We start from the raw sequence: 12,732 nt of genomic DNA, 5'->3' as shown, positions 1-12,732 counted from the left end.
CTCTTTTTGATAAATAAAGAATAATCACAATAGAAGTTAACAGTCCACAGTGAATTATCTACTACCGGGCCAGAAGTCCCAAGTAGTATTTTTCCCCTCCTTGCACTGAACAGAATATTAAAAGCCCTTTTACGTTGGTGTGAGTGTTTCCCACCAGCCCCTAGCTTCAGTCTGCACAATGCATTTCTATTTTCTGTGCTGTTCATACTTGTCCTTAGTTAATGATGCCTCTTTCATCTTCTGGGTTTATTCTTGTTTGTTTGAGTTTATGGGGTTTCTAAAAATTGGGTCTCTAAAGATAGTTTGTAGAACATTCAAATAGTGCAAATAGGTATATCTGAACTTAGAGGTATGTTTGAGTTCTGAGGGTCACCATGGAGAACCGCAAGCAAGCAGTGCCTTAGCTGACATTCAATTATGAGCACCTTCAGGTCTAACACTGCTTATTTTTTTAATTTTAACGTTCCCTTTTTGAAATCTTTCCTCTGAATATTTACAAGGAAATGCGACTAATTAATTCTGATTTTGGTAAGGGAATCAAAGAATCAAAATATTGGTTATCATATTATTTTTTAGCTATTTTTTGAAAAGATTTTCTTGGTTCTCATCTGTGATTTTGCTACTTCAAACTAGCAAATTCTAAGTCTATATGTTATTTCTTAAGACCATAATCTGAAATTTAGATTAGATTAAATTTAACTAGATTTGAGAAAAATGTTTTTTCTATATGTTTTATGATAAATTTATCCAAAACCACTTCTATATGTTAGCATGCATTTGTGACTAGGTATACAATGTACCAAAAGAGTGCTGCCTCAATATTCAGGGTAAAGAATGGGGTGGCTGTGGTAACTTCTCAAAATAAGACAAAAGTGAAGTTTGCTGTATTGATTGACTCTTTCATGAAAATTTTCTCTATAGCTTGCACTCCTATTTGATAGCATTTTACCTACAGCAGATTCATTTCAAAATTGAAGTCAGTCCTTTCAAACATTGCCAGTGCTTTACCAACTAAGTTTATGTAATATTCTGAATCATGTATTGTCATTTCAATAATCTTCACAGCATCTTCATCAGGAGCAGATTCTATCTCCAGAAGCCATTTTCTCTGCTCAACCCTAAGAAGCAACTTCTCATCCATGAAGTTCATATCATGAGATTCTAACAATTCAGTCACATCTGCAGGCTCCCCTTCCAGTTCTGGTTCTCTTGCTATTTCTACCACACTGGCAGTTACCTTCTCCACTGAAATCCTGACCCCCCAAAGTCATCTGTGAGTGTTGCAATCAACCTTTTTCAAACTCTTATTAAAGTTGACATTTTGACTTCTTCTCATGAATCACAAATGTTCTTAATGACATCTAGAATGGTGAGTGCTTTCCAGAAAGTTTTCAATTTATTTTGCCCATATCCATTAGATGAGTCACTATCTTCAGCCCTATAGTCTTATGAACTGTGTTCCTTAAATAAAAGGATTTGAATGGTGAAATTTTTTCTTTATCCATGCGACGCAGAACAGATATTCTGTTAACAGGCAAGAAAACAACCCAAATCTCATTGCACATCTCCATCAGAGCTCACGGATGACCAGATAGAATGTCAAGGAACAGTAGTATTTTGAAAGGAATCTTTTTTCCTGAGCAGTAGGTGTCTAGTAAACTGTGTTGTGAACAGCTATGCTGTCATCCAGCCTTTGTTGTTCTATTTATAGAGCACAGGCAGAATAGATTTAGCATAATTCATAAGGGCCCTAGGATTTTCAGGCTGGTAAGTGAGCTTTAACTTACAGAAGTTACCAGCTGCATTAACCTTTAACAAGAGAGTCAGCCTGTTCTTTAAACTTTGAACCTGGGTATTGACTTTTCTCTAGCAAAAGAGCCTAGCTTCTTCCAACAGAAGACTCTTTCGTCTATATTAAAAAATCTGTTGTATAGTGCAGCCATAGCCACCTTCATGAATTATCTTAGCAAGCTTTTCTGGATAACCTGCTGCAGTTCCTACTTTCCTATGTCAGCACTTGCTGCTTCACCTTGCACTTTTAGGTTATAGAGATGGCTTCATTCCTCAAACCTCATGAACCAACCTCTTCTAGCTTCAAACTTTTCCTGCCACTTCCTCACCTCTCGTAATAGTCACTGAATTGAACAGAGGCAGGGTCTTGATTTGGATTAGACTTTGGCTTAAGGGAATGTTGTGACTGGTTTGAACTTCTATTTAGACCTCCAAAACTGTCTCCACACCAGCCATAATGCTGTTTCATATTCTTATCATATGTTTGCGGATGAGAGTAGCATGTTTGACTTCCTACAAGAGTTTCCCTTTGCACTCACAGCTTGGCTCACTTGGTGTAAGAAGCACAGCTCTCATTCTGTCTTAGGTTTCTGACATTCTCTCCTATTATTTCTCACTTCTGATTTAAAGTGAGAGACCTGTGACTCTCCCTTCCTCTTGAATATGTAGAGGCCATTGTAGTGTTATTAGCTGGCCTAATTTCAAAATTGCTGTATCTCAGGGAATAGGGAGGTCCAAAGAGAGGGAAAGAGGTGGGACAGCTGGCAATGGAACAGTCAGAACACACTTTAATTAAGTTCGCCATCTTACATTGTTTGTCGCACCCCAAACAGTTACTACAGTAACATCAAGTGTCATTAATTACAGATCACCATGACAACACAATAGTAATAATAATAAAGTTTGGAATATTATAAGAATTACCGAAATGTGACACAGAGACTCAAAGTGAGCAAATGTTACTGGAAGAATGGAGCAGATAAACTTGCTCAATGGATGGCTGCCACAAATCTTCAATTCGTGAAAAATGCAGTATATGCAAAGTGCAATAAAACAAGGTTGCACTCATCTCACAAGCTAGTAAAGTACTGCTCAAAATTCTCCAAGCCAGGCTTCAGCAATACGTGAACCGTGAACTTCCTGATGTTCAAGCTGGTTTTAGAAAAGGCAGAGGAACCAGAGATCAAATTGCCAACATCTGCTGGATCAAGAAAAAAGCAAGACCATTCCAGAAAAACATCTATTTCTGCTTTATTGACTATGCCAAAGCCTTTGACTGTGTGGATCACAATAAACTGTGGATAATTCTGAGAGAGATGGGAATACCAGATCACCTGACCTGCCTCTTGAGAAATCTGTACGCAAGCCAGGAAGAAACAGTTAGAACTGGACACGGAACAACAGACTGGTTCCAAATAGGAAAAGGAGGACGTCAAGGCTGTATATTGTCACCCTGCTTATTAAACTTATATGCAGAGTACATCATGAGAAACGCTGGGCTGGAAGAAACACAAGCTGGAATCAAGATTGCTGGGAGAAATATCAATAACCTCAGATGTGCAGATGACACCACCCTTATGGCAGAAAGTGAAGAGGAACTAAAAAGCCTCTTGATGAAAGTGAAACAGGAGAGCGAAAAAGTTGGCTTAAAGCTTAACATTCAGAAAATGATGATCATGGCATCTGGTCCCATCACTTGATGGGAAATAGATGGGGAAACAGTGGAAACAGTGTCAGACTTTATTTTTGGGGGGCTCCAAAATCACTGCAGATGGTGACTGCAGCCATGAAATTAAAAGACGCTTACTGCTTGGAAGAAAAGTTATGACCAATCTAGATAGCATATTCAAAAGCAGAGACATTACTTTGCCGACTAAGGTTCGTCTAGTCAAGGCTATGGTTTTTCCTGTGGTCATGTATGGATGTGAGAGTTGGACTTTGAAGAAAGCTGAGCGCCGAAGAATTGGTGCTTTTGAACTGTGGTGTTGGAGAAGACTCTTGAGAGTCCCTTGGACTGTAAGGAGATCCAACCAGCCCATTCTGAAGGAGATCAGCCCTGGGATTTCTTTGGAAGGAATGATGCTGAATCTGAAACTCCAGTACTTTGGCCACCTCATGAGAAGAGTTGACTCATTGGAAAAGACTTTGATGCTGGGAAGGATTGGGGGCAGGAGAAGAAGGGGACGACCGAGGATGAGATGGCTGGATGGCATCATTGACTCAGTGAACGCGAGTCTGAGTGAACTCCAGGAGTTGATGATGGACAGGGAGGCCTGGCGTGCTGTGATTCATGGAGTCTCAAATAGTCGGACATGACTGAACGACTGAACTGAACTGAACTTATGTCTATACAAGTGGTTGGAGCTTCCCTGGTAGCTCAGTTGGTAAAGAATCTGCCTGCCATGCAGGAAACATTTGTTTGATTCCTGGGTTGGGAAGCTCCCCTGAAGAAGGGATTGGTTACCCATTCCAGTATTCTTGGACTTCCCTGGTGGCTCAGATGGTAAAGAATCCACCTGCAATGCAGGAAACCTGGGTTCTATCCCTGGGTTGGGAAGCTCCCCTGGAGGAGGGGATGGCAACCCACTCCAGTATTCTTGCCTGGAGAATCCCATGGACAGAGGAGTGTGATGGGCTACAGTCCATGGGGTTGCAAAGAATTGGACATGACTGAGCAACTAAGCACAGCACATGTAAGAGTTTAGCTATTTTTCAATAAAGATATGTGAGATCTAGTAAAGTTCTTTGATAACCCTATTCATACTCTTAGTTCAGTTCAGTTCAGTCACTCAGTCATGTCCAACTCTTTGCGACCCCATGAGTCGTAGCACGCCAGGCCTCCCTGACCACCACCAACTCCTGGAGTTTACCCAAATGCATGTCCATTGAGTCAATGATGCCATCCAACCATTTCATCCTCTGTCGTCCCCTTCTCCTCCTGCCCTCAATCTTTTCCAGCATCAGGGTCTTTTCAAATGCTTAACATAGCTGCTATTTCTTCAGTTCCTGATATGTACTAGAGACTTATCACAATATTATCTGTTATACCAACTGCAACCCTGAGCTGAGGATATTTATCTCCATATAACAGATGCAGAAACTTAAGAACGAAGAGCCAAAATGACCATCTTGAGGCATACATCTGTCACATAACAAAGCAAGAATTTGGATTTATGTTTCTAACTAAAAACAAAAAGTGGATACTTTAGATCTGAAACCTACATGTTGTAAACATGTTTTTGTTACAACATTTTATAAACAATTTTTTAAAAGACTAGTATTTATTTCATTTTCTTTTGTCTGGGATAAAATATAAAGCAATTAAAAATTTTAATTTAATTCCTCTACAAAATTGTGCTGGTTTTTGCACACTTATGGGAGGTAGCGGTGGTGGTGACATCAGTGGGAATCAAAGTCAGAGACTCTCAAAGGGGAGGCTACCCTCAGTGGGATGATGTCAATGAGTTAAACTCTTAACTTTTTTTTTTATATTTGGAAAAAATAAAATGATTATTTGTTCAATGAAAGTTACAAAAATGATAAAGAATGCATAATTTTTTTTTTTACCCAGATTCATCTATCATTAGTATTTTGTCCCATGTCCTTTCTTGTATGCAAACACATGTTTTTCTTTTTCCTGAACATTTGAAAATAAGTTGTATACATCATGGTTTTTTTTTTTTTAAAATGTTTTATTTATTTTTTTTTTTTAATTTTAAAATCTTTAATTCTCTTAGACAATTCTATGTGAATTTCCTAAGAAAAGTAATGGTCTTTTATATAGCAATAGTTTGGTCATCAATTTCAGTGAATTTAACTCAGTAAAATTATCAAATATAATTGTCTACTTCACTTTTGCCAGTTCACCTACATGGGAATGTCCTTTCTAGCATTGTTTTCCCTCCAGAAGATGATGGAGCCAAGAACACACGTTGTATTTACCTCTTGTGCCTCCTTTAATCTGGAAGAGTTCTCCAGCTTGCTCTGTCTTATAAGACATTAATATTTCTGAAGAATACAATCAGTGGCCCATTTTCTAATAACCCCTTATTTTCAAGCAGAAATCCTTTTTTCAGAGCTTGTCTTTGCTTACACTTTACAGTGGTTTCACATATGGCCAGTTAGGACTGGAATCAAGCCATGCGTGTCAGTGCTGGAGGTGCTAAGATATATGCAGATTTTTTTGTTGTTGCTGCTTTTTTTTTTTTTTTTAAAGAAGGATAATTGCTTTACAGAATTTTGCTGTTTTCTGTCAAACCTCAACATGAATCAGCCATAGGTATACACATATCCCCTCCGTTTTGAACCTCCCTCCTCATCCCACCCCTCTAGGTTGATACAGAGCCCCTGTTGAGTTTCCTGAGCCAGATAGCAAATTCCCATTGGCTATCTGTTTTACATGTGGGAATGTAAGTTTCCATGTTACTCTTTCCACGCATCTCACCCTCTCCTCCCCTCTCCCCATGTCCATTAGTCTATTATCTATGTCTGCTTCTCCATTGTTGCCCTGAAAATAATTCTTCAGTATGATTTTTCTAGATTCCGTATATATGTTAGAGTACAATATTCATCTTTCTCTTTCTGACTTACTTCACTCTGTATAATAGGCTCTAGATTCATCTATCTTATTAGAACTGACTCAAATGCATTCCTTTTTATGGTTGAGTAATATCCCATTGTGTATATGTACCACAACTTCTTTATCCATTCATCTGTCGATGGGCATCTAGGTTGCTTCCATGTTCTAGCTATTGTAAATAGTGTTGCAATGAACAATGGGATACATGTGTCTCTTTTCATTTTGGTTTCCTCAGGGTATATGCCTAGGAATGGGATTGCTGTGTCAGATCATAATAAACTGTGGAAAATTCTGAGAGACATGGGAATACCAAACCACCTGATCTGCCTCTTGAGAAACCTGTATGCAGGTCAGGAAGCAACAGTTAGAACTGGACACGGAACAACAGACTGGTTCCAAATAGGAAAAGGAATACGTCAAGGCTGTATATTGTCACCCTGCTTATTTAACTTATATGCAGAGTAAGTACATCATGAGAAACGCTGGACTGGAAAAAACACAAGCTGGATTCAAGATTGCCGGGAGAAATATCAATAACCTCAGATATGCAGATGACACCATCATTATGGCAGAGAGTGAAGAGGAACCAAAAAGCTTCTTGATGAAAGTGAAACAGGAGAGTGAAAAAGTTGGCTTAGAGCTCAACATTCAGAAAACAAAGATCATGGCATCCGGTCACATCACTTGATGGGAAATAGATGGGGAGACAGTGGAAACAGTGTCAGACTTTATTTTTTTGGGCTCCGAAATCACTGCAGATGGTGACTGCAGCCATGAAATTAAAAGACGCTTACTCCTTGGAAGAAAACTTATGACCAACTTATATAGCATATTCAAAAGCAGAGACATTACTTTGCCAACTAAGGTCCGTCTAGTCAAGGCTATGGTTTTCCAGTGGTCAGGTATGGATGTGAGAGTTGGACTGTGAAGAAGGCTGAGCACCGAAGAACTGATGCTTTTGAACTGTGGTGTTGGAGAAGACTCTTGAGAGTCCCTTGGACTGCAAGGAGATCCAACCAGTCCATCCTGAAGGAGATTAACCGTGGGATTTCTTTGGAAGGAATGATGCTAAAGCTGAAACTCCAGTACTTTGGCCACCTCATGCGAAGAGTTGACTCATTGGAAAAGACTCTGATGCTGGGAGGGGTTGGGGGCAGGAGGAGTAGGGGACGACCGAGGATGAGATGGCTGGATGGCATCACTGACTCGATGGACGCGAGTCTGAGTGAACTCCGGGAGTTGGTGATGGACAGGGAGGCCTGGCATGCTGTGATTCATGGGGTCGCAAAGAGTCGGACACGACTGAGCGACTGAACTGAACTGATGGTGGTTTTATTCCTAGTTGTTTAAGGAGTTTCCACACTGTCTTCCATAGTGGCTGTATCAATTTACATTTTCACCAACAGTGCAATAGTGTTCCCTTTTCTCCACACCCTCTCCAGCACTAATTGTTTGTAGATTTTTTGACAATGGCCATTCTGACTGGTGTGAGGTGATATCTCATTGTAGTTTTGATTTGCATTTCTCTATTAATGAGCAATGTTAAGCATCTTTTCATGTTTTTGTTAGCCATCTGTATGTCTTTTTGGAGAAATGTCTGTTTAGGTCTTTTCCTCACCTTTTGATTGGGTTGTTTGTTTTTCTGGTATTGAGTTGTATGAGCTGCTTGTACATTTTGGAAATTAATCCTTTGTTAGTTGTTTCATTTGCTATTATTTTCTCCCATTGTGAAGGCCGTTTTTCCACCTTGTTTATAGTTTCCTTTGCTGTGCAAAAGCTTTTAAGTTTAATCAGGTCCCACTTGTTTGCTTTTATTTCCATTACTCTAGGAGGTGAGTAGTAGAGGATCTTGCTTTGATTTATGCTATGGAGTGTTCTGCCTATGTTTTCCTCTAAGAGTTTCATAGTTTCTGGTCTTACATTTAGGTCTTTAATCCATTTTGTGTATATCTTTGTGCATGGTGTTAGGAACTGTTCTAATTTCATTCTTTTATACGTAGCTGTCCAGTTTTCCCAGCACCATTTATTGAAGAGGCTGTCTTTGCCCCATTGTATATTCTTGCCTCCTTTGTCAAAAATAAGGTACCCATAAGTGCATGGGTTTATGTCTGGGCTTTCTATCTTGTTCCACTGGTCTATATTTCTGCTTCTGTGCCAGTACCATACAGTCTTGATGACTGTATAATCTAGTATAATCTGAAGTCAGGAGGGTTGATTCCTCCAGTTCCATTCTTCTTTCTCAAGACTGCTTTGGCTATTTGGGATAATTTGTATTTCCATATGAATTATGAAATTTTTTGTTTTAGTTCTGTGAAAAGTACCATTGGTAATTTTATAGGGATCATATTGAATCTGTAGATTGTGTTTGGTAGTATAGTCATTTTCACAATATTGATTCTTCCTACTCAATAACATGGAATATCTCTTCATCTGTTTATGTCATCTTTGATTTCTTTAATTAGTGTCATAATTTTCTGTGTACAGTTCTATTGTCTCTTGGATAGGTTTATTCCTAGTTATTTATTTCTTTTTGTTGAAATGGTGAATGGGATTGATTCCTTAATTTCTCTTGATGGTTTTTCTCTGGAGACTCAGTCACTCCCCTTTTAGGTATGGCCCTAGAAGAAGTCTTGTAAGTACATGTCAGGAGACATACTAAGAATTCTTACAGCAACATAATTTGTCATAGTAAGAAAAAAATGACAATTAAAATGTTCCAGAAGAGACTGCATAAGCAAATTTTGTTCAATTCATATTGAAAAAACAAAGGCCACAAGATAGATGTCATTCATATAAAAATAAAAAACAAAGGAAGGCAATGCCAAAGAATGTTCAAATAACCATACAATTGCACTCATTTCACACGCTAGAAAGATTATGCTCAAAATCCTTCAAGCGAGGCTTTAGCAGTATGTGAACTGAGAACTTCCAGATGTACAAGCTGGATTTAGAAAAGGCAGAGGAACCAGAGATCAAATTGCCAACATCTGCTGGATCATAGAAAAAGCAAGGGAGTTCCAAAAAAACATCTGCCTGTACTTCACTGACTATGCTAAAGCCTCTGTGTGGATCACAACAAACTGTGGAAAATTCTTAATGAGATGGGAATACCAGACTACCTTACCTACCTTCTGAGAAACCTGTATGCAGGTCAAGAAGCAACAGTTCAAACCAGACATGGAAAAACAGACTGGTTCCAAATTTGGAAAAGAGCACGTCAAGGCTGTATATTGTCTTATACTCTGCTTATTTAACTTATATGCAGAGCTGTTGTTGTTCAGTCCCTCGCTCATGTCTGACTCTTTGTGATCCCATGGACTGCAGGATGCCAGGCTTCCCTGTCGTTCACCATCTCCCCAAGCTTGCTCAAACTCATGTCCATTGAGTCTTTGATACCATCCAACCATCTCATCCTCTGTCATCCCCTTCTCCTCCTGCCCTCAATCTTTCCCAACATCAGGGTCTTTTCCAACGAGTCAGCTCTTTGCATTAGGTGGCCAAAGTATTAGAGCTTCACTTATCATCAGTCTTTCTAATGAATATTTAAGATTGATCTCCTTTAGGATTGACTGGTTCCATCTCCTTGCAGTCCAAGGGACTCTCAAGAGTCTTCTCCAACACTACAGTGCTCAAAAGCATCAGGTCTTCTTTATCGTCCAACTCTTCCATCCAAACATGACTACTGGAAAAACCATAGCTTCGGCTATACGGACTTCTATTGGCAAAGTCAAGCCTCTGCTTTTTAATACACTGTCTAGGTTTGTCATAGCTTCTATGCAGAGTATATCATGCAAAATACCAGCCTGGATGAAGCTCAAGCTGAAATCAAGATTGCCAGGAGAAATAACAACAACCACAGATATGAAGATGATATCACTTTAATGGCAGAAAGTGAAGAGGAATTAAAGAGCCTCTTGATGAAAGTGAAAGAAGAAAGTGAAAATTTGGCTTAAAGCTCAGCATTAAAAAACAAAGATCGTGGCATCCAGCCCATCACTTCATGGCAAATAGTTGGGGAAAAAGTGGAAACAGTGGCAGATTTTCTTTTCTTGGGCTCCAAAATCACCACAGATGGTGACTGCAGCCATGAAATTAAAGGATGTTCACTCCATGGAAGAAAAGCTATGACCAACCTAGACAGCATATTAAAAAGCAGAGATATCAATTTGCTGACAAAGGTCTGTCTAGTCAAAGCTATGTTTTTTCCAGTAGTCATGTATGGATGTGAGAGTTGGACATCCATGAAGAGTCTCAAAAGAATTATAAAAAACAAAGGGTTATTTTCTTGAATGCAGAGCAGGATATGAGATCCTGAAAACATATGAAGGAGGTTAAGCGGTGCTAGTTAATGTCCTTTTTTTAAGCTGTGTTAGTACAGGCAATCATTCTGTTATTCTTTATGCTGTATACACACACTGTGCATATCTGTATGTTTGACATATTCACAGGGCTCTTTATAGGAAAAATAAAAGCATGGTCTTGATTTCATTATCACTCATATCATGAAGGGAAAGCCCTCAAGGCCCCTTGCACTGTACGGTGCGTGCAAAAGACACTCAGAATTTGGAGTAAAGACTGAGAGTTGAGTTCTGGGAGCTGAGTTCACAATTCAAAATATTTCCTCCCCATATTCCCTTCCTAAGTTTTATGGAGGTGACTTTTCAATGAAAATACATAATGTAACAAGTATTTTGACTGGTACTGTCAATTCTTATCTTCTTGCCAGAAACTCTGCTGTAGTAAATATTTGCCAGGTTGAAGAACTGACCAACCTGTGGTGCTGAAGTGGCCCTGCTCATTTCCTTTTTTAACAAACTCGCCAAAGAATTCAACTTTGCTGACTTTGTTCTTTCCTTGAGGGGAGGGAGTGCTGAGTGAGTTTTCTCCCTTGTATTTTACCAGTTTGTTAGCTGAGCAAGTCACCCAACCTGGCCTTGTTTTTCTCATTAGGAAAATGTTCATCATAAATGAATATAATTACCTGTCTACTTCTCTTTCATCTATCAATTATTTGGAGCAGTGCTTAGCTTGCAGTCAGTGCTAAGTCTTAGTTATTGTTATTATATTGATACATTGGTCATATACAGACTTGGTTTTGAACAAAATGCTACAGATGGCAATATCTGATAAAACTTTGGTTTATCTTGTGAACACAAAATGGATTTTTAACACTGGAAAAATAGTCACAAATAAGCCAGATAGTGGAAAACTTGAGAATACTACAATTAAATCATTCTCAGCTTGTTATTTCTAAATAGTGAATTAATAGTTACATAGATTGTGATTTATAATTTATTTTAGCATTTAAATTCACATCCAGCATCAAGATATTAAAACAGTAACTCAAAGTTAAATTTATACTAGTTTATATAATGTTATGATGTGACATTTCATTTGCTCTCCAAATTACACTTTGGAATGGGAACAGTGATTCACATCTCATAAATGAAGGAACCTAAGCTCAGAAGGATCCAATATCTTGGCAAATCTGGGGTAACCTTAAGACTGAGAGCCTGGGGTCCTAACCCCACGTCCAGGACTCTTGCCACTCTGTAGTTATATATATGCCTTTAAATTGACTTCAGTAAACTCTCCCTTGACTCACTACTTCTCTTACTGCTGTAGATATTAAAGTTACATACATATCTGACTGCAGCTATATGAAAGGTAGAAATGTCCTGTTTGTTTTTGATTTAAAATAATTAATCACATACCAGTTATATACAAATCCCAATGAACCTATACTTGAGGTTATAAAAAGCTGAATAAAATAATTTCTACAGCAACAGTACTACAAATAGACTAGAAAGCTTGCAAATAAAGGGACTCTGAAAGGAATTATCTCAGTATGTGAAAAGTTAATGTTCATACATTGCTTCAAGTTTATATTTTTATTTCCTTTCATTTAAAAAAACCTAGTGTTTTAGTTATGAAAGCAATACAGTCTCAGAGCGTTTGAAAAATGTAAAAATATACCCAGTGTAAAGCAAAAATTACCTATCATTCTACTCAGAGATAAATATAATTAAATATTTTAAATACCTCCCTCTCAATCAGACATATGCCATATACATATTTACTCATTAAATTATACGATATAACATATGGTATATCTTTTTCCACTATCATTATGTCATAAACATTTCTTTTTTAAATTATCATACGAAGGCCAAACACAATTTAGTCCAGGGATGCTTATCACAGTCACCACGGATGGTGAGTTGAGGCTGGTCTGAATGCCTTCCGGGGCCAAGATGGATGTCATTGATCACTTCAGCTGAAGATAGAACATATTTCCCGCCACCATTTAGATGACTCCCCATATAGGGAAAACTGTCCAAGGAGCACTTAAATAATGAAGC

Source organism: Capra hircus, chromosome 15, assembly GCF_001704415.2.
Source record: "Capra hircus breed San Clemente chromosome 15, ASM170441v1, whole genome shotgun sequence".
Lineage (NCBI taxonomy): Eukaryota > Metazoa > Chordata > Mammalia > Artiodactyla > Bovidae > Capra > Capra hircus.
Note: the sequence above shows the minus strand (reverse complement) of the source record.